The sequence below is a fragment of the Podarcis liolepis genome (genome assembly GCF_965112155.1).
Source record: "Podarcis liolepis genome assembly, chromosome: 12".
In the NCBI taxonomy this organism is placed as follows: domain Eukaryota; kingdom Metazoa; phylum Chordata; class Lepidosauria; order Squamata; family Lacertidae; genus Podarcis; species Podarcis liolepis.
In genome coordinates, this window is record NC_139563.1 from 42,242,696 (window position 1) to 42,261,226 (window position 18,531).

The 18,531-nt window shown below is 46.2% G+C and overlaps 1 protein-coding gene across 5 annotated transcripts in view; it reads left to right on the forward strand.

The window, feature by feature from the left end:
• Positions 1-1,327: 1,327 nt before the first annotated feature.
• The window catches only part of LRRC3B (leucine rich repeat containing 3B), a 74,064-nt gene continuing 56,860 nt past the window's right edge, over positions 1,328-18,531 (forward strand). For 2 of the 5 annotated variants that reach the window (XM_083468560.1, XM_083468562.1), the window contains exon 1: positions 1,328-1,501. The gene's annotated coding sequence lies outside the window, so the exon portion shown is untranslated. Of the gene's footprint in view, positions 1,502-1,549; positions 3,459-18,531 lie in introns of those variants that run through there. The other 3 variants (XM_083468563.1, XM_083468564.1, XM_083468561.1) reach the window with 3 other exon arrangements.

Sequence of the window (18,531 nt, forward strand, 5' to 3'; positions counted from 1 at the left end):
TTGCTTTATTGGCCGAGGGAGCCGGCGTACAGCTTCCGGGTCATGTGGCCAGCATGACTAAGCCGCTTCTGGCGAACCAGAGCAGCGCACGGAAACGCCATTTACCTTCCCGCCACAGCGGTACCTCTTTATCTACTTGCACTTTGACATGCTTTCAAACTGCTAGGTTGGCAAGAGCTGGGACCGAGCAACGGGAGCTCACCCTGTCATGGGGATTCGAACCGCCGACCTTCTGATTGGCAAGTCCTAGGCTCTGTGGTTTAACCCACAGCGCCACCCGCGTCCCTATGAGGGGCAAACTACACTTCCCACAATTCTTTTGGAGCGAAGCCATGTGATTTAAAGGTATGTTGTGAATGTGACGCATAGGAGTCAACTTATAGGGGTTGAGATCCCTTCGCCCCAATAAAATATTTGAGCCGTGCCCCCCCCCAAAGTTGATGGGCATTTTCATTCAAATATGATTTAAATGTGTGGCGCGGTTGTGATTAGAGTCTCTTTGGGACATTTTTGTTTGTGTGGCTTTTCCGTTTTTGTGACTGTAACTTGTTCGTTTTACGGGACTCACTTGTGACTTTGTTTTTATGACTTGTTTTTGTGACTGTGTGGAACCCAGTACAGATACTGACTGACCGATTGTGTGACTGCAGAAATGGATAAAAGCCCACCCCCACCCCCCATCCAAACAATGACTATCATCAGTGCAGTAAGAGGGAAAAATTAATTTTACTTTTCATCATCTACAATACTGTCTTATTTATTTTTATAGTACAGTACATTGATCGTTGCTTTCATTTGATGAATCGATGGTCTCGTTAGATAGTAAAATTCGTGTCAAATTGCTGTTTTAGGGGTTGTTGTTTTTAAAAGCCTGGAACGGATTAATCCATTTTGCATTACTTTCTATGGGAAAGTGCGCCTTGGTTTTGGAACGCTTTGGTTTTGGAACGGACTTCCGGAACGGATTAAGTTTGGGAACCAAAGTACGGCTGTATCTGAAAAGTAGAATAATTAATTAATTACATACCTACACCAGAGGTAATAATGCTATGCAGAAGCGCAGAGGGAGACTAGACCAGTGGCGTAGCGTGGGTTGTCAGCACCCGGGGCAAGGCAAGTAATTTGCGCCCCCTAACCCTAACCCCCAGAAGTTGCGCCCGGTGCGGCCGGCCCCCCCCCTGCACCCCCCCACGCTACGCCACTGCTTTAGACCCTATTTGTCCTAGAAATGCTGACCCCCAAGCCGGGCCTTAGACCCCGCTTAAGCCCTTCCTCTAGCCCTCCCTCGTGGCGGGTTTTTGGTTTTCAGCCACTGGAAGGCAGAGTCTCCTTGGGCCCCACGAGAACCTCGGAGCTGCTCCTTTCGGCAGGCAGAAGCTAGCGGGATCCGTCCTCGAGTAGCCATTTCTTCCCTCTGGAAGGGGAAGGGGGAAAAAGCACCCACTCCTTCTCTTCTGCTTATATGGTCAGGCGGGCAGGCGCAAGATTTGGGCAAAGGAAGGTAAGCCGCCGCCGCCTGTTGCATTTCCTGCCCGGGATTGGCGCGCTCTCCCAGGGAAGGGCTGGGGGGGGGTCGGGGTTGGGGGGGAGCCTGACGCCTCCGAATGCATTATATAGACAAGCGGATCGGAATTCTTGGCAGGCAAGGCTTCAACGGCGTCGTTGCCTAGGCGTCGTCCCCCCTCCCCCAAGCACCGTAACAACACGCCTTTTAAAGTTGATAAAAATGGAAAAAAACGCGGAGGGAAGCTTCGGGCGCAGTGCGCTTGGGTATGATGCGCGCGGATTTAATCCGGTGCCCAAAGGATTGCGCACGAGGCGCCACCGCCACGGAACCGAAATCTCCCAACCGGCGGCAAATCCCCCCCCCCCATCAAAACCCTATTTCCTCACCGCTTTCCTCCCCTCCCCCACCCCAACAACTCCCGTTTTTAAACCGGCATGGATCTGAGCCTCGATAAAGCCGCATCATTGGGAAATGAGGCTGCTAAATCCACATTTTTTTGGCTGGTACCGATTGCATAGTTCGGTGGGAAGCACATAGTATTTTCCACGGGGATCCACAGCCAGAGGGGACCGTGGGGTGGGGTGGAGGGGTGTCCCTGAATGACAAGGCTGCAAATGCAACAGGAACAGGAGTTTTTTTGGGGGGTCGGGAGGTTGGCCCTAGCAGGTGCAGAGGGAAGACGATCGGACGCCCAACCCCAGCAGCAAGTCTCTTTACTTCCGAGGAGATCCTTACACCCACCCACTCACCCCTCGCCTCCCCCGGGGTGCCTGGAATGAAAACGGAGCTGCCCAGATTGAGTAAACCAGGAGTAACCGCGGAGTACATGGCAGAGGACGTGATCTCGGAGAAGAGAGCGCGGCCGATCGGCGGGCGGGTCATGGATTGACATGCCAGGGTGGAGGAGAAGAGATCGCTGCCCGAGATCGCGAAACCCTTTCCCGGGCTGGAGGAGGAGGAGGCGAGGGAGAGGGACCTGGAGAGATCAGGTGCCCGTTCAGGAAGCGGCACAACGGCCTCGCCTCTTTCGCGCCCAGGCTCCCAGGAGCAAGGCGAGGGCGGGGATCGCGCCAGACACCCGGAGTCCGTGACTCTCCGGCTGCACGTCCCAAGAAACTCTCGCGGCCGTGGAGCTGGGGGAGGGGGGATCTGGCGCGCCCAAAGCAAGTCATCTCCCCGATCGCGTCTCCAAAGCGCCCTCCCTGCCAAGGGCGAAAAGCCCCCCATGGCTGGGGAGGGGGGCTGGCTGCCCAGTGTAGGAGCCCCCCCTCGATCTCCTAGGCGGCAGCACCTGTAGAGCACGAGGCGATCGAGTCCACTCGATCCCACCCCTTTCCCGCAACCTCCCCACGGCTCCGCAGAGCGAATCGAAGTCGTGCATGTGCTCCTGTCTCTTGCAAGGCGCTGCTTTGCTTGGTTTGCCACGCCCGGGTTTGCAGGACGCCGCCGAGCTGCTGGTGCCGCCGCCGCCGCCGCCGCTGATCAGCATTCGGGGGGCGATCGGGGAAGCGATCGGGCGATCGGGACGTGCCCTCCGGCTGGCCAGCGCCGCGCACCATGAGGCGAAGAGCGAGCGAGCAGCCGGCGGGGAGCGCCTGGCGTTGCCTTGGGATTTGGCCACACTGAAAAAAAGGCTGGTGGTGGTGTTGGGGGAGACCCAAAACCAGCGGGGAAACCCTTCTAATCCGGATCGGTTGCTACGGAGCGGACTCTCCGCCGGGATCGTGGGGAGGAAAGGCTCTCTCGCTCTCTCCCTCCCTCCAATGCCTCGCTTGCGTCGTCCCCGGGAAGCCGCGCAACAAATGGCAGCCAGGTCTGTGATCCGGGCTGCGGTAGCAGCAGCAGCAGCAGCGACTCCCAGGTGAGGCGCAAAAAGGCTCGGCAAGCTGCAGCTCTCCATGCCCGCCTGCGCCTCGCCTTCCACGCCGCCTGAGTCACCCCGCTGCACCCGGTAAGGCGCTCGAATCCCCTGTCCCTCGGGTGGGGGGTTAGCAAAGAGCCCTCTCCCAACTTCACTTTCATACGCGGGGAGGGGGGGGTAAGGTGTGGTGTGTCCCCCCTTTCTTAAAATGTTGTTCAGTTCGCCTACTAACCCCCTTCTTCCCTTGTTTGGCGACGCCTGTAGCAGAGGAGGAAGGGTGGGGAGTTTGTATCCTAAAGATCAGAAATGGGTGCTATAGTGGCAAGCCCTGGCTGGGACGCTGTGGTCGTGACCTTAAAATGTGGCACTTAGGAGAGAAATTCTATGGCTGTGCATAGTAGATGTTCTCAGCGAGTGGGAACTGGCTCTCTCGCATTGCTATGTATGTGGCTCAAACTCCCCACCCTTGGTGTATTGATTATATTGGCACACAGCAAAGCTGTGCCAAATGAAATGTGTGTTTTGGTCCAGTGTTTTGCTAACTTGGGAGAGGTGAGCAAACTGGCAAACTACGCAAGAAACAGGGCAATGTAAAATAAAATTTGAAAGGCCGTACAAGAGGTAGCGGGGACCTGTTTTAAAATACAAACGAAAGTATACTGATCCCACAAAAGGGAAACATTAAACCGAAAACTTGAGGCAGAACAGATTCTGGTGATATCGGAACATGTCCATGCCTTGTGTGGTGTATGTTGTGGCCTGTTGAGAACTCGGATCTTGGAAATGTGTTGTGATGGGATACAGAACTTTTGCTTTTGGCTTCCATTACTGGACTGTAAATTACAGATGTGAATAAGTGTGTGGTTTGTTGACAAAGACCAGAATATGTAAGCTGTTTTATAAACTGACTCTCTCCTACTTCAGCCATACAGTATCAGTTTCTGATATTTCTGTATTAGGTCCAGTTTAGTACAGCCAGAATAATTGGAGGAATAATTGGACCAGTTCTGCATTCCCTATTGCTTCAAATAATATTTGATAGCGAAATATGTGTTCAAATAAGTTTGCTGGGTTTTGTTTTGCTTACAGAATCCAAGATCTTCTCGTAAAAGAGTAATGAGATACTGTAAAGGGTGAAATCTAGGTTCCTAAATATGAATGGGAGCTTTGCCACTGACCTCAAGAGGCTATTTCTGGGCTTACACTCTGAATTAAAGTTGGACCTGGTCCTTCTGACCTCTGAAAACAATGAGTAATATTCTGTTTGTCTTCCAGCAGAAAAAACACACCAGCTACAGCCTAAATTTCCATTGCCTTTAAGTTGCTAAGAACTTCTACCTCTCGGGAGACATTTAACATTTTGTGCTGTTTGGGCCTTGAGTGATCTATTTTCCGAGTGAGACTGCAGAAATCATAATTGTAGCTTTTTGACGTTGAGAAAGATGATTACTAGTAAGTCACATGTTGTGCCAGAAGGAGAAGGCAATGGAAATAAAGATTTAATTGCAATAAATGAAATAAGCATGTATTTGTCTGATGAGCTTTGATTCAAATGAAGTAAGGATATATTCAGACGAAGATGGGATGGGTCAAGAGTTTCTCTTCATAGTGCTTTAAAAAAGGCCTCAAATGTAACCTTAACTGCAAGAAATAAGTCTATATTCAGATGATGAACTGGAATTTAAGATGGAGTAAAATAAAGATGGGTTTGGAGTTTGTAGTGCTTTAAACAGGGAGTTGGCTCAAAAGTGTCAAGTGTCTTGGGCCAGTTTGTATCTTTCGTGCTTGTCATTGTATATTGAACCAAGCTAAAGCGGTAACTGCTTACCTGAGAGTAAAGCCTATTGAACTCAATAAGATGTGCTTCTGAGTAGATCTGTCAAGCAAACAGTTGGGGTATGTATGTATGTATGTATGTATGTATAAATAAATAAATAATATAATGATTATAGATTGCACTGCAAGTCGCTCAAATGGGAAGCATCTGAAACAGCTTTGGAAAGCAAGGCCATCTGTAATGGAGGGCTTGTTTATGTGATCATTTATCCTGGGATCACAAGCCATTAATTCACTTTAGCTCTTGGTTTGTTTACGCACTCAAGGGATGAACTGGAAGATAAAGTGAGTTGTGAAATCACATAGTCAGGAACTGTTGACTTCCTGCTCTTTTAACCCAGGATAAGCGATTGTATGAACAACAACAGGATCGTTACTTGTTCTGTGCAAACTCTGGTGTAGTGTTTTGCTCCGTGCAAGCCTCACGTTGGTGCATTAACAACCTGAAATTATTAGTGAGGTGTATTGCTGATTAGCTCAATCAGCAACTAAGGATCCCAGGTTAACAGTCCTAAGCCAATACCCTCAAGAAGCTCAGAAGCTTTATTAGCATGCCATCAGCGATTTGAAGGTGAACAGAAGCCAAGTGAAAATTTCAGTCCTTTCTCATCTGAAGACAAAATATTGGAAACTACTGAAAAATTAAAGATGATCACATTTCCATTTGACACTAAAAAGGGGTAGCATACTAATTCATATTTAATGTAGTTTGCCTACTTTTGCAATCACATAAGTCTGCTTTGCCTTATTTATGGGGAAATTTCCTTGGCCTTGATGAGTTTAGTTACTTGACCAAAAAATGAAGAATATAGCAACCTGCCATGCATATCAAAAAGATACTGGCTCAGTTTGCACATAACACTAAGTCAAACTTCGGCCTAGTGTGAATGAGCAAGCATGCTTGGAAAATTTCAACCACTTTGTTACTCCTATGCTGCTGCTACACTGGAGGGAACTAAGCCATGGTTTGACTTTGCATGGCATGTAAACCCTGGACTCGTAGTTTGTTTTCCCCAAACAAGAACAAACCTTGGCTAACATTTGTGGGTTGCTTGGAGCTCATTCATGCTGTAAACCATAGTTTATAGCTCAAGATTATTTGTGAACAAGGCTAGTCTTTGAAAAAATGGAGGCATGATCCAACCAAGTGAAGCATTTTTCAATCCCATTGATTTCAGTGGGAGAGTCAAACGTAGACTTAAATCATATGGGAAGTTAAAGTACTTAGCTTTGTCAGGATTAGACCCTTGGTGAGAAGCCGGTTTTGTTGTTGTTGTCAAACTGCAGTGTGGGGAAAGGGGAAGAATAACTCTATAGAGTTGTTAAATGCCACTTCTGAAATATTTGTGTATCCCTTTGTCTGATTTCCTTGATTCTAGAGGCAGAACAATAAGAATATTTCCACATGTTTCACTGGGCTTGGAGTTTTCTCCACAAAAAGAAAAGGGGGAATTGGTCATATGGATTTTTAAAATGGTAGAGGCTCTACAGAATATCAACTGAATTCAATGAAGTTTCTAGCAAGTGATTTAAAAACCGTACAAGACAATTTCTAAAGCACTGGAATTTATTTAGCAAATGCATTTTGAAAGCTTTGGTAAGGCAAGAAGTCATTTGCTTTAATCTGATGAGGAAATACGTTTGTGTTCACCTAATTGGGTGTTCTGGGGACCAGTTTAAAGCATTCATCTGATTGATCCTTCATGGTTCTAAATCTTGTGGAGAACCTACACAGGACTAGGCATTTGGTCTGCAGACATTTGCCTCTGAGTCAGAAAGGATGATGGCGAAGTCGGTTGAGGGATTGAGCTAGCAGTCTCCTCCCCACTCTGTGATGGATTTAGAATGTCTGGTTGGAGCTGTCTCAATGGAGGAATGAAAACAGCAAACAGTAGTTCAAGTCTGATCATATTTATTTCGGAGCAGACAGCTGTTGCTTCATGGGCATTATAATTTGGCTCTGTACAGTGTGTGTCAGCAAGAGGCAGGGCCTCATAGACATTTATTTCTGTGTAGATAAATGTGTTTCCTCTTAATGAAAACAGTGCTCTCCTTAGGCAACCCCTTACCAATGAGGCCCTTGTTACAGAGTTCCATATCACTCAGTGATTTAAGCTTTGCATGTTCACAATGATGCAACATTAACGGAAACATTTTATGCTTGAAAAATACATAGGGTTGGATCCCTAAGTTAGTGGCACTTAGTTCCCATAGACACCAGTGCTCAAATAATTATCATACATGGGAATTACTTCCAGGTAAGTGGGAAAGGATTGCCCGGGTATAGAATTTTAGCCTTTTGTCTGGGCGCAACCTATTGCTCCCGGTGGTGCAATTTTGCTGAATCATTGGCAACCGTTTTGCGGGTGCTTGTGGCTTTCAGTGGATCCAGACTTTTCAATTGTGCCATTCTTCACATTTAGTTAAAATAGCAACAAAATATAAATCCTGGCTCACCCTCCCCAGCACTGTAGCCACCTGTTTTGGGAGGAAGCCACTGATTTCCAGTCATCCTCCCCCCCATTATCCCACTGGTGAAAAGTCCTGTCAGAGCTGACAGCACCATCTGTTTGGCAGGGAAGACCCCTACACGCAGCAAATCGTGGACAAACTTTGAATTGCTCCCCCCACCCCCGGTATTCAGAGAAAATACACAGAGAGAATAAATTAAAATACTTCTGAGGGTCAGTCATTTGTGACTACGTGTGTGTGTGTGTGTGTGTGTGTTTACCTACAAATAAAAATTGATGTTAAAATACTGCTGCAAAGCTTGGACAAGTACAGCTCTTGACAAACACAACTTGGACCTACTTTTGTTCAGGGAAATTCTTTGTTCATCCAGTCCTTACAGAAATACATTGTAAGCTGCATCCTGTTTGAATTTAAGCTTTCAGTTATTTGGGAACACTAGCCGATGTGAAAAGCATCTTTTTCCTGATCACATTTCCTGATACAGTATTTGATTCCGGGTCTTGATTTAGAGAGTTGTCAAGCCAAAAGCTTGTTATCATCAACGACTAAGGGGAAAAAATGCCAATGTTCAGAGCATACAATGGTTGTTTCTAATTCTGGCCAGTGCAGTTCTATGGGCTGAGCTGCCCCACAGGCGTCTGTATTTGGTTGAACAGGGACAGCATTGGAATGATAGGGTGGGACCTCATATTTTTGGCTTCTACCTCTCCAGAAGGATAGCATTTCCATTCTTCACATTATGATGGCTCTGTGTCATGAGCACGAATGTGAAGGCGTGTCTCATTCATAGAAAATAGGAAAGTGCCTTATGCTTAGTCACCCATTGGTCCATTTTGCTCAGTAAATGGACACCAGGTATCTTCAACCTTTTCAGACCCACCTTTAACCCAAGCATGCCTTTGGGGACCCATTTCTTAATCTTTGCATGGTGGCAGTGCTTCCGTTGCAACTCGGTTAGTGGGTCCCAACCCACCAGTTGAAAACCAGTGGTCTACACTGTTTGGCAGTGGCTTTCTACAATTCCAGGAGGCGGGTGGCACTGTGGGTTAAGCCTAGGACTTGCCGATCAGAAGGTTGGTGGTTCGAATCCCCGCGACGGAGTGAGTTCCCATTGCTTGGTCCCTGCTCCTTCCAACCTAGCAGTTCGAAAGCACGTCAAAGTGCAAATAAATAAATAGGGACCGCTCCGGCGGGAAGGTAAATGGCGTTTCTGTGTGCTGCTCTGGTTCGCCAGAAGCGGCTTAGTCATGCTGGCCACATGACCCGGAAGCTGTACGCCGGCTCCCTCGGCCAATAAAGCGAGATGAGCGCTGCAACCCCAGAGTCGGTCATGACTGGACCTAATGGTCAGGGGTCCCTTTACCTTTACCTTCTACAATTCCAGGCTCCCTGGAGATGCTGGGGATGAAAGTTGAGGCCTTCTGCATGCAAAGCAGATACTCTGCTGCTGTGCTACATTCCTTCCCGTCCCCGCACAGAGTGATTACAACTCCAGAGGCAGATTTAGGGGAGTATGAGCAGTTCCCCCACATCCTACCCATAGCCTAGTAAGCAGGAAGGAGGCATGAGGGCTCTGGTAGGGTCCTAGAGTCCTCCTCCCTCCATCCCAAAGCTTTCCCAGCTTTAGGAAGGAGACAGGAGGGCTTCAGGATGCTGCCAGAGCCTCACGCCTCCTTCCCAAAGTGACTTTGGGGAGACACCCCAAGGTCTATGGGGTGTGTGTATCAAATTTTGGCCTTGCACCGGACACTGTATTACCAAGACCTGCCCCTGACAACTCCAAACCATTGAGTCTCCCTACCAAGGGAGTAGTGGGCGAAATGACATCTACCATTACTCGTTCTGCTTTCAGGATAGAGATTATTTGAAAGGCTAAAGGGGGGCTGTATGAAAGATGGGCAAAAGGAGGATTAAGTAAATGCTTGGCTAGGTAAGAAGAAAAGGGGGGAAATATGGCATTTATGTATTGTGGCTAAGAAGTCACAGTAGCAATCGGCGGACTAGCCATCATAGTTAAGTACCTTTCCCTTGGGGTCCTGTGCTTGCAGTCAATTGTTTTGCTTAATTATCCTTCCTTAGATCGGGCCCCAGGTAGGTTTCTGCTAAAATCAAGTAAAAAATGGAACAGCCACGAGCAATATTCTGGCAACAGGAGGGTGATATTTGAGGATTTCAGAGTAGTGGCTGGAGTATTCGAAGCCGCAGAACTCGCAAATGAAAGACGGGAGAATCTGTGTCACATTGGTAGATATGCCAAGACAGAGCCAAGAGACCTGTTTCCCCCAATATTGGATTTATTAGAAATTGAAAGCACAACCTTATGAGATATTACTTCTTCTTTTTTTTACTGCTCTGTGGTGCACTGCTTTGGATACCTTAGTATGCACATTCATTCTTCTTTTTATTGAAGGAGAAATTCCAGACAACTGGGTAACAAGAAAGCGTCAAAACATTTCTGATTTCTGGAGTCCCTCGCCAAGAAAAAGGAGAATTCAGCCTGCTTTTGTGCTTTGGTTTCTGCCTTTAGTGCCCAGGCTCAGCTCTGGAGCTTGTGGAGCAAGCACCTCTGTTGCCTACACAACTTATCAGTTTTTATGCACTTGTAATTAAAACGCAAAGCTTCTGGGTCAAAGGCAGTGGCTTCTAGGCAGACTTGCACCCCAACACTGAAAAGGAAAGCTCTTAAACGCTGATGTGAATGTTACAAGATGTATTCCTGTTGCACCGCGCTTCTTAACAGATGGCTTACCCTTCAGTCACGCTGTGGCAAAATGACGGCATGTTCTGCTATTGTGGATCAAGTCATATTGCTGCTGGCTGGTGGTCAACCTGCCCAGCAAGCGGCTTGTGTATTTTTAACACTGACATAGAACACAGCCACGTTTTATTTAATTTATGTATGTTGATTGAGGACAGCCGCAAAGGGCAGAGACTTTTGCAGCAATGGGGAAGCCTTGGGGTTTCAAACCAAGGTACACAAAAATAGGTGGGTAGGGAAGAGGGACCGTGTGGTTTAAATGTTGCTTCTCCCTGCTCTAGTCTCAGGCTTACTTCACGTGTGGAAAGCTTGTAAAATGTAAGGACCCACCAAACTGTTACTACCCTTGCCTTGACATGTGTCACTCTCTATATGGACTATGGCTCTGTGTTCAAGGGTGAAGCCCTTATGGAAAACAAAACCAAAAAAAACGGGGTGGAATTTAGTGTAAATGTTCTAGGGGAATTATTTTCCACTGCAACCCTGGCTCTGTTCTGCTGGAAGACAGGCTGCTTATATCAGGCATTGCTGGCCCAGATATTAACGCATTTTCCAAATAGGCAGGCGTGCAGTGCAAGTAACTTCGGAATGTTTAGTCAAGGTAATGGAGTTCCCTTGTAAAGGACCGACTGAGATAGCATCAGAGCTTTTCTAGAAATGAACTCTTGGAAAGGGACTTTGCTGTGAGTCCTAGAATGCCTGCTGCCTGCCTTAGAGGCCTTTTCCCATCTGGCCTGGGAAGGCAGCCTTGACTGACTCCAGCTACAAAAGCAGAGACTGCTGAACAGAGTCTTGCGCTGGGGTTTTGTTGGGAGTGGGTTTGTTGCTGTTGCTGATGTTGTTGCTTTTTGTATTTTTGTTTTGGATCTTATGTTTTATGTGGAAATGGTTTGATTTGGTTGTGTACTTCTGCTATTTTGTTTATTGTTAATGACTACTTTTGCTACCTTTGTAATTATGTAATTGTTTATATGTTGTAAGCCGCCTTGCGTTTGGTTTTAACTTTGGGAAAGCAGCATAATAATTATAATCAGGGCTCCTTTTTTCAGCTGGAGCTTACAGGCGCTCAACTCTGGCACCTCTCAGGTACCATTCTAAGAGAACAGGGGATAAGTTCATGGTGAGCCCTGGCACCTATTTTTCTAGAAAAATAGCACTGATTATAATAATTTGCTATTGATATGGCATACAAATGACATTGATTGATTGATTGATTGATTGATTGATTATTGGGAGGGAATAGCAAAATTCCAGTGTGATAGTTGATTGTGGACAGTTGACTGTGGAGGCTGTTTTGGGGATAAGAGGGAAAGAAAAGAAGGAAAAGTGATGCTGTATTTAGCCACAGAGGCTACAGGGGAAAACTGGATTGGGGGGGGGTATTGCATAGAAACTGAAAATCCATCAAGAGAAAATGAGGGTTGTACCTTTCCTTCCATATGCTCTGTCCAGTGCAGGAACTATTCACATTAGGCTAAGCTCCAAAAGAGAAAGTAAAAAAGAGGAGACTGTGATTGGCCATGGCAAGGCTTTCCTGGACAGTGTCCGCTGCAATGGGAGTGCAGAAAAAGAGCTCCAAAGCCAGGATTCCTGATTCAGCCAAGCTGAGTTTATTCCAGCTAGATCCTTTTGTGGGAACACCTGGACTTCAAGGTTTCGGAGATAAAAGACCAGGCACCCATCAAAGAAATATAAAACTGCTTCTGAAATCGAATCACTTGTGCTGCCTTGTGGAGTTTCTCTGGGAATATCTAAGGGGAATCTATAGCCAACTATAGCTTTGATGACAAAGACTCACCATAGAGTAGGGCAATCGTGCCATGTTGATTTCTAGATACAGAAAGGGGAGGTGATTTTCTTCCTCCTGCTTAACAGAGGGAGGGTCTAGGCTTTAGATGGAGTTAAGTTAGTGGCGCTGTGGGTTAAACCACAGAGCCTAGGACTTGCCTATCAGAAGGTCGGTGGTTCGAATCCCCGCAACGGGCTGAGCTCCCGTTGCTCAGTCCCTGCTCCTGCCAACCTAGCAGTTCAAAAGCACGCCCAAGTGCAAGTACAGTGGTACCTCGGGTTACATACGCTTCAGGGTACATACGCTTCAGGTTAAACACTCCGCTAACCCAGAAATAGTGCTTCAGGTTAAGAACTTTGCTTCAGGATAAGAACAGAAATCGGGCTCCGACGGCATGGCGGCAGTAGGAGGCCCCATTAGCTAAAGTGGTGCTTCAGGTTTCAGAACAGTTTCAGGTTAAGAACGGACCTCCGGAACGAATTAAGTAGTCAACCCAAGGTACCACTGTAGATAAATAGGTACTGCTCCGGCGGGAAGGTAAACGGCGTTTCTGCACGCTGCTCTGGTTCGCCAGAAGCGGCTTAGTCATGCTGGCCACATGACCCGGAAGCTGTATGCCGGCTCCCTTGGCCAGTAAAGCGAGATGAGCGCCGCAACCCCAGAGTCATCCGTGACTGGACCTAATGGTCAGTGGTCCCTTTACCTTTACAAAACATACTAGAGATTTCAGGGCTCTTCATAGCTAATCAATAGGTGATAAAGTGTGGCTTTTACTAGATTAGGAACTGGAGGGATGCTGATCATTAAGCATTTCAGGATGTTTCCTGCTAATGTTTGCTTGTTTCTTAAGTATCTTCTTTAGCTTATGCTTCACAAAGTGCTCCTAGGATTGGTTGCAACATAATTGAAACAACAGTAGCAAGAACAACAAGAACAACTTTTTATTTCTACCCTGTCCATCTGGCTGGGTTTCCTCAGCCACTCTGGGTGGCTTTCAACAGAACATTAAAAACAGAATAAAACTTCAAACATTTAAAACTTCCCTAAACAATTTTAAGTTAAATGCAGGTTAAAAACACAGCATTTAAAGTTCATCCATACAAACACCCAGAATCGTGGCAGAAGCCAGTGAAACAGATTGGGCATTTGGGCAACAGGGGAAGACCAAGGTGTTGACTCCACTCATGTTTCTAGGTGTGGAATGGGGAGAGAATTCCTTAGTCAGGATGCCACCACAGAGTAAACCCTACAGTGTGACACCGCCTGGTGTATATCCACTGTGGTAGGGCAAAGCAAAAGACATGGGAAGGCGGATACAGGGAGATGTGTTCCTTCATATATCTGGATCCTAACTTGTTTATCAGTATCTTAAATGAATAGGAAGCCACTGTACATCTTTCAGAATCAGTGTCATGATCCCTGCTAACTCTTCCAGTCAACATTCTGGCAGCTGTGTTCTCCAGTAACTGTAGCTTCCAGACCATTTTCAATGTGTAAGGTGCATCTTAGTAAGCCAAGTGGGAGGTTATCATAGCATGGGTCATTGTGGCTAGGTTATCTCAGTCTACAAATGGCCATAGCTGGTGAGTCAGTCACAGCTGGTGCAATGGCACTCTGTACTTCGGAGGCAACCTGAGCATCTAGTGACAAGCCTGGATCAAGGAGTACTCCTAGTCTATACACCTGCTTTTTCAAGAGGAATTCAGCTCCATCTAGAGCAGCTCTATCTATCTCATTGGGATTCAGCCTCAGTTTATTACCCCTCATCCAGCCTATTACTTCCTCCAAGTACAGGCCCAGTACCTGCATTACTTCATCTGACTCGCATGACAATGATGATGATGATAATAATAATAATAATTTATTTATACCCCACCCATCTGGTTAGGTCTCCCCAGCCACTCTTGGCGGCTTCCAACACAATATTAAAATACAGAAATGCCTCAAACATTAAAAGCTTCCCTAAACAGGGCTGCCTTCAGATGTCTTCTAAAAGTCTGGTAGTAGTTGTTCTCTTTGACATCTGGTGGGAGGGCATTCCACAGGGCGGGTGCCACTACTGAGGAAGCCCTCTGCCTGGTTCCCTGTAACTTGGCTTCTCGCAGGGAGGGAACTGCCAGAAGGCCCTCAGCGCTGGACCTCAGTGTCCGGGTAGAACAATGGAGGTGGAGACGCTTCTTCAGATATACTGGACCGAGGCCGTTTAGGGGTTTAAAGGTCAGCACCAACACTTTGAATTGTGCTCAGAAACGTACAGGGAGCCAATGTAAAAACCAGACCCCCCTGGCCTCTCCAATTTCAGTAGAGGGGTTTGACAGGAAACTTTCAAATGCACCTTCTCCTAGTTTGCTAGGTCCTCATGAGTATTTGTCTTCCTGGGCAAAATGCAGCTTTTTGAGTAAGGTGCTTGGGCGAGGACACACAAAATGACACTGCAACAGTGCTCTCCAGCAAGAAAACTGAGCCCAACCCACCAGCCTTGCATGGTGGCCTGCCACCTTGACAGCTGTCTCATTTTTGTAGTTCTAGGTATGCAGCAAAGCAGGAGGATTAGGGAGGCCCTCAGGCAGCTTGATGGACCATATGGTTGTTAAAGGTATGCATCTAAAAATGAGGGAATGCGTTGATAGGTGTTTTCAGCTCATACGCAGTGCTGTTGTCCTAGAAAAAGAGGTGCCAGAACTCACAATGAAGGTATACAAAGAGTAGAACCTCATCCAGGTTGATGAGGAACTCACAACGAACTTCTCCCTCATTCTCTTAGAATGGCAATGGCATCCACCTGAGAGGTGCCAGAACTGAGTTCCAGCTAGTTCTGGTTGGAAAAAGAAGTCCTTCTTATGTGCATGCTTGAATCAGGAGAGCTCTTATACAGGGGTGGAGAGCCTCAGGCCCAAGGCCTAGAAGTGGCCCTTCAAACTGCTTTATCTGGCCCTCAGGCCTCTCCCTAGGCCACATCACTTTTCCAGGTAGCATCCCTCAATTGTGCTCTGCACTCAACTTGAAGTTCTCTTGCCTGTCTGGAATGGAACATTGAGCTTAATAATGCCTCTTGCTTGCAGTGTGTGTGTATATCTGTAGAAAGAAGCCTCTACTTTTAGCATGGTGGGAATGTATCCTACTGTAGAAAGATAATAATAATAATAATAATAATAATAATAATAATAATAATAATAAATTATTATTATTTTATTTGTACCCTGCCCTCCCCGGCCGGAGCTGGGCTCAGAGCAGCTAACATCATATAAATAATACAATATGCATAAAAGCAAGCAACCAATCAATTAAAATGCACCCCAAAATTAATTCAAATAAATTAAAATTAAAGTTAAAACTGAACAAATGACAATCCTCAGGTTAAAACTGAAAGCGGTTAATACTCGCCAGGACCAACTGTTTCCACTGATATTATAAGGACCTGTGAGCAGGCTGGGAAACTTCCTTCGTGCTTGTTCTTATACAAAGAGAAAATGAGTCAGACTGAACCCTAACCAAAGGCCTGGCAGAAGAGCTCCGTCTTGCAGGCCCTGCGGAAGGATGTCAAATCTTGCAGGGCCCTGGTCTCTTGTGAGAGAGCGTTCCACCAGGCCGGGGCCACGGCAGAAAAGGCCCTGGCTCTGGTCGAGGCCAGTCTAATAGATAATAGATGCAGTGGTGTAGCATCGGTTGCTGGCATCCGGGGCAGGCAAGCTGCCAACGCCACCTGAGCACCCCCCCCCACCAGAGCCAAGGGAGCCCAACCAGCTGATGCGGCCCTTGGCAGGTGAATCCACCCAACGTCTGCATAGAGGAGCAGCAGGCTGCGCCATGCTGGGGTTGCCCCTTGCTTACCCCCATCTGTGCCCGCTCACCGTGGGCCTGAGCTGCTCTGCTGCCTTCGCTTAGGTGGGGTGGGGATCCCTGTGGAAGTCAGTGCCTGCATGGGGGCACCTGGTTGTGCCCCCTCAGAATTTTGCACCCAGGGCCATGGTCCCCCTGTCCCCCCTCCACTATATTGCTGAATAAATGTGCCCATTGTTCTTCCCCAATTTTGACACTGGTTCTTCCCATCACCAGAATGCGGTCCCTGCAAGGTTTGCCACAAGGAAATGTGGCCCTCAGTCTGAACAATGTTTCCTACTTGTGAATGAATGAATGAATGAATGGATCTTTATTTGCGTCAGCCATCGGCCATAGCAATAAAACAACAATGTGGTATACAAATAATAGAAATAAAAAGTCAATTATATAAAATACATTTTAGGGTTTTGAATCAATAGTCACATAGTGGATCTAGTTCTAATTGCCCCAACTAAAAACCTTGCAACCTTTGCTGTCACCTTCTCATCTTGATCTGCCAAGAGACAGGACACCATGGCAGTGGTTGGGCAACCCAGAATGGACAATAAAAGAGGGGTGATAATCTCATTCCTCAAGTCTTTATAAAGAGTGCAAGCCAGAAGGGCATGCGCCACCGATTCAGGACTGCCATCTCTACAGGAGCATAAGTGTTTTTTGTGTGGAATCTGTTGGAATCATCCCTCAAGTACAGCCGAGGGCAATACATTCAATCTTGCGAGAGTAAAAGCGCGTCTATATTTTGGAATTGCTAGGTTATGCAGATAGGGTGCCAGAGAGTCAAAATGGGAAGGTAGAAAATAGTCATACCATGGGCAAAATTTCCTTATTGTGGCCAAGTTGTCCAGAGCTCCACAGATTTTAATTGAGATTTAATAGTTTTTCCTACTCATGTGTTATACGTTCCATTTTTGGAAAGTAGTTTTGGGGAGGAGGGGATCCTGTCTAACTTGGACATATACTGGGACAAAAGTAATGCATTTGTATTATATATTTCTTGGCACTGAATATTAACAATGTATTGTCTCATGTTTTAAATAAGCATTAGCTTGCTCTTACTGCTAAAACAAAACAAAATCAAGTTCTTGGGTGTTATTGGTTCTCCAGCAGACATTATGTGGGAACACTGTTTTTTGTGTTTTTAAAGGGTATGGATTTTCAGTGCTCGATGTGCTCCACGTACATCATCTCTGTAATTCTGGTAACAAGAATTGGAAGGCCAAAATTTGCAGCTCCATTTGACAGATGGTAAAAGTAAGAGGAAGTGGAGGTGTTGAGTCCGCAGCTGAGCGGAGTTTTAAATGGCTGTGGGAGGGGAGGGCATAGACCTAAAGCTCATGCTGTAAAGCACCACAGAGTAGATTACTCACGATTAACGAATAATTGTCCACACTTAATTGCAAGTAGATTGTACGATATGGTGTACATTAGCTGAAATGTCAACCTGGAGTGGTTCCCTGGCCTTTGAATATGGTTGCTTTGTTTGGCAAAGATGAGCTGATGTTGTGAGGGAAAATGTTGGCCTTCATTTTCTTATAATTTATTCAACCATTCTTCCCAATAATTGTGTAGGCCCTTATTTGCAGCAATCTATGATGTGGCCAGACAGGATGCCGGACTAGACCACTGGCCTGATCTGTTCTTATTTAGAATTGCACACTGGAACAGTTCAGCTTTTAGAACTTTAGAAACCTTTTGTTACAGTTCCCATTGAACTGTGAATCTGTCGTTTTAGACTTTTGAATGTGAGGCAATAATGGAAAACATGGAATTTGGCCAGTGTACAAATTCTCCCTTGCAAGAGTCTACTGCTTTGTTAATTTTCAATTTGAGTCAGTCTGCAAGTCTGTCCAGAGTTTCCTGAAGACTTCTTTTACACCAGCTTAAGTTCCAGTTCCCTGTCAAACTCCTTTCTCCTCCTAGAGCTCGGTTTATCTCTTTCCATTTCCTCATTATATTCTCATCAGCTGTGCCTTAGCTGCTAATTGGTCTCCAGGCGCAAACATATCCAGCAGAAAAGTCCCACAGAGGGGTAGGATTGGGCTGTTGAAGGATCTTTTCTTAGTATATGCTCTCTTGGGAGAAAAAAAATCCCCACCTCCAGTCAGAGGGGTTTTCAGTAAGATACAGGAGCACCAATATTTGACTGTTTACCCTGGGGCATTTAAATGAGAATAATGGTGGTTCTGTAGAGTAGTAAAAGCACATGAGAAAGGTGAGGAAAGGGGAGAAAGAATAAAACAGCCGAGAAGAAAACTTCTTAAAGATAATTGTAATGGGCACAATTCTACTAAAAGCAAACACTTCTAAATCCCAGTGACTTCCAAAAATTACATTTTTAAATGTACTTAAACTTTCCCCTAAATCAGTGGGGCTGAAAAATGTTCGACTTTGACTTAATAACAATAACAACAATAAACTGCCTTTCATCTGAAGATCAGTGGGTGGTTCACAACATAAAAATACAAAAT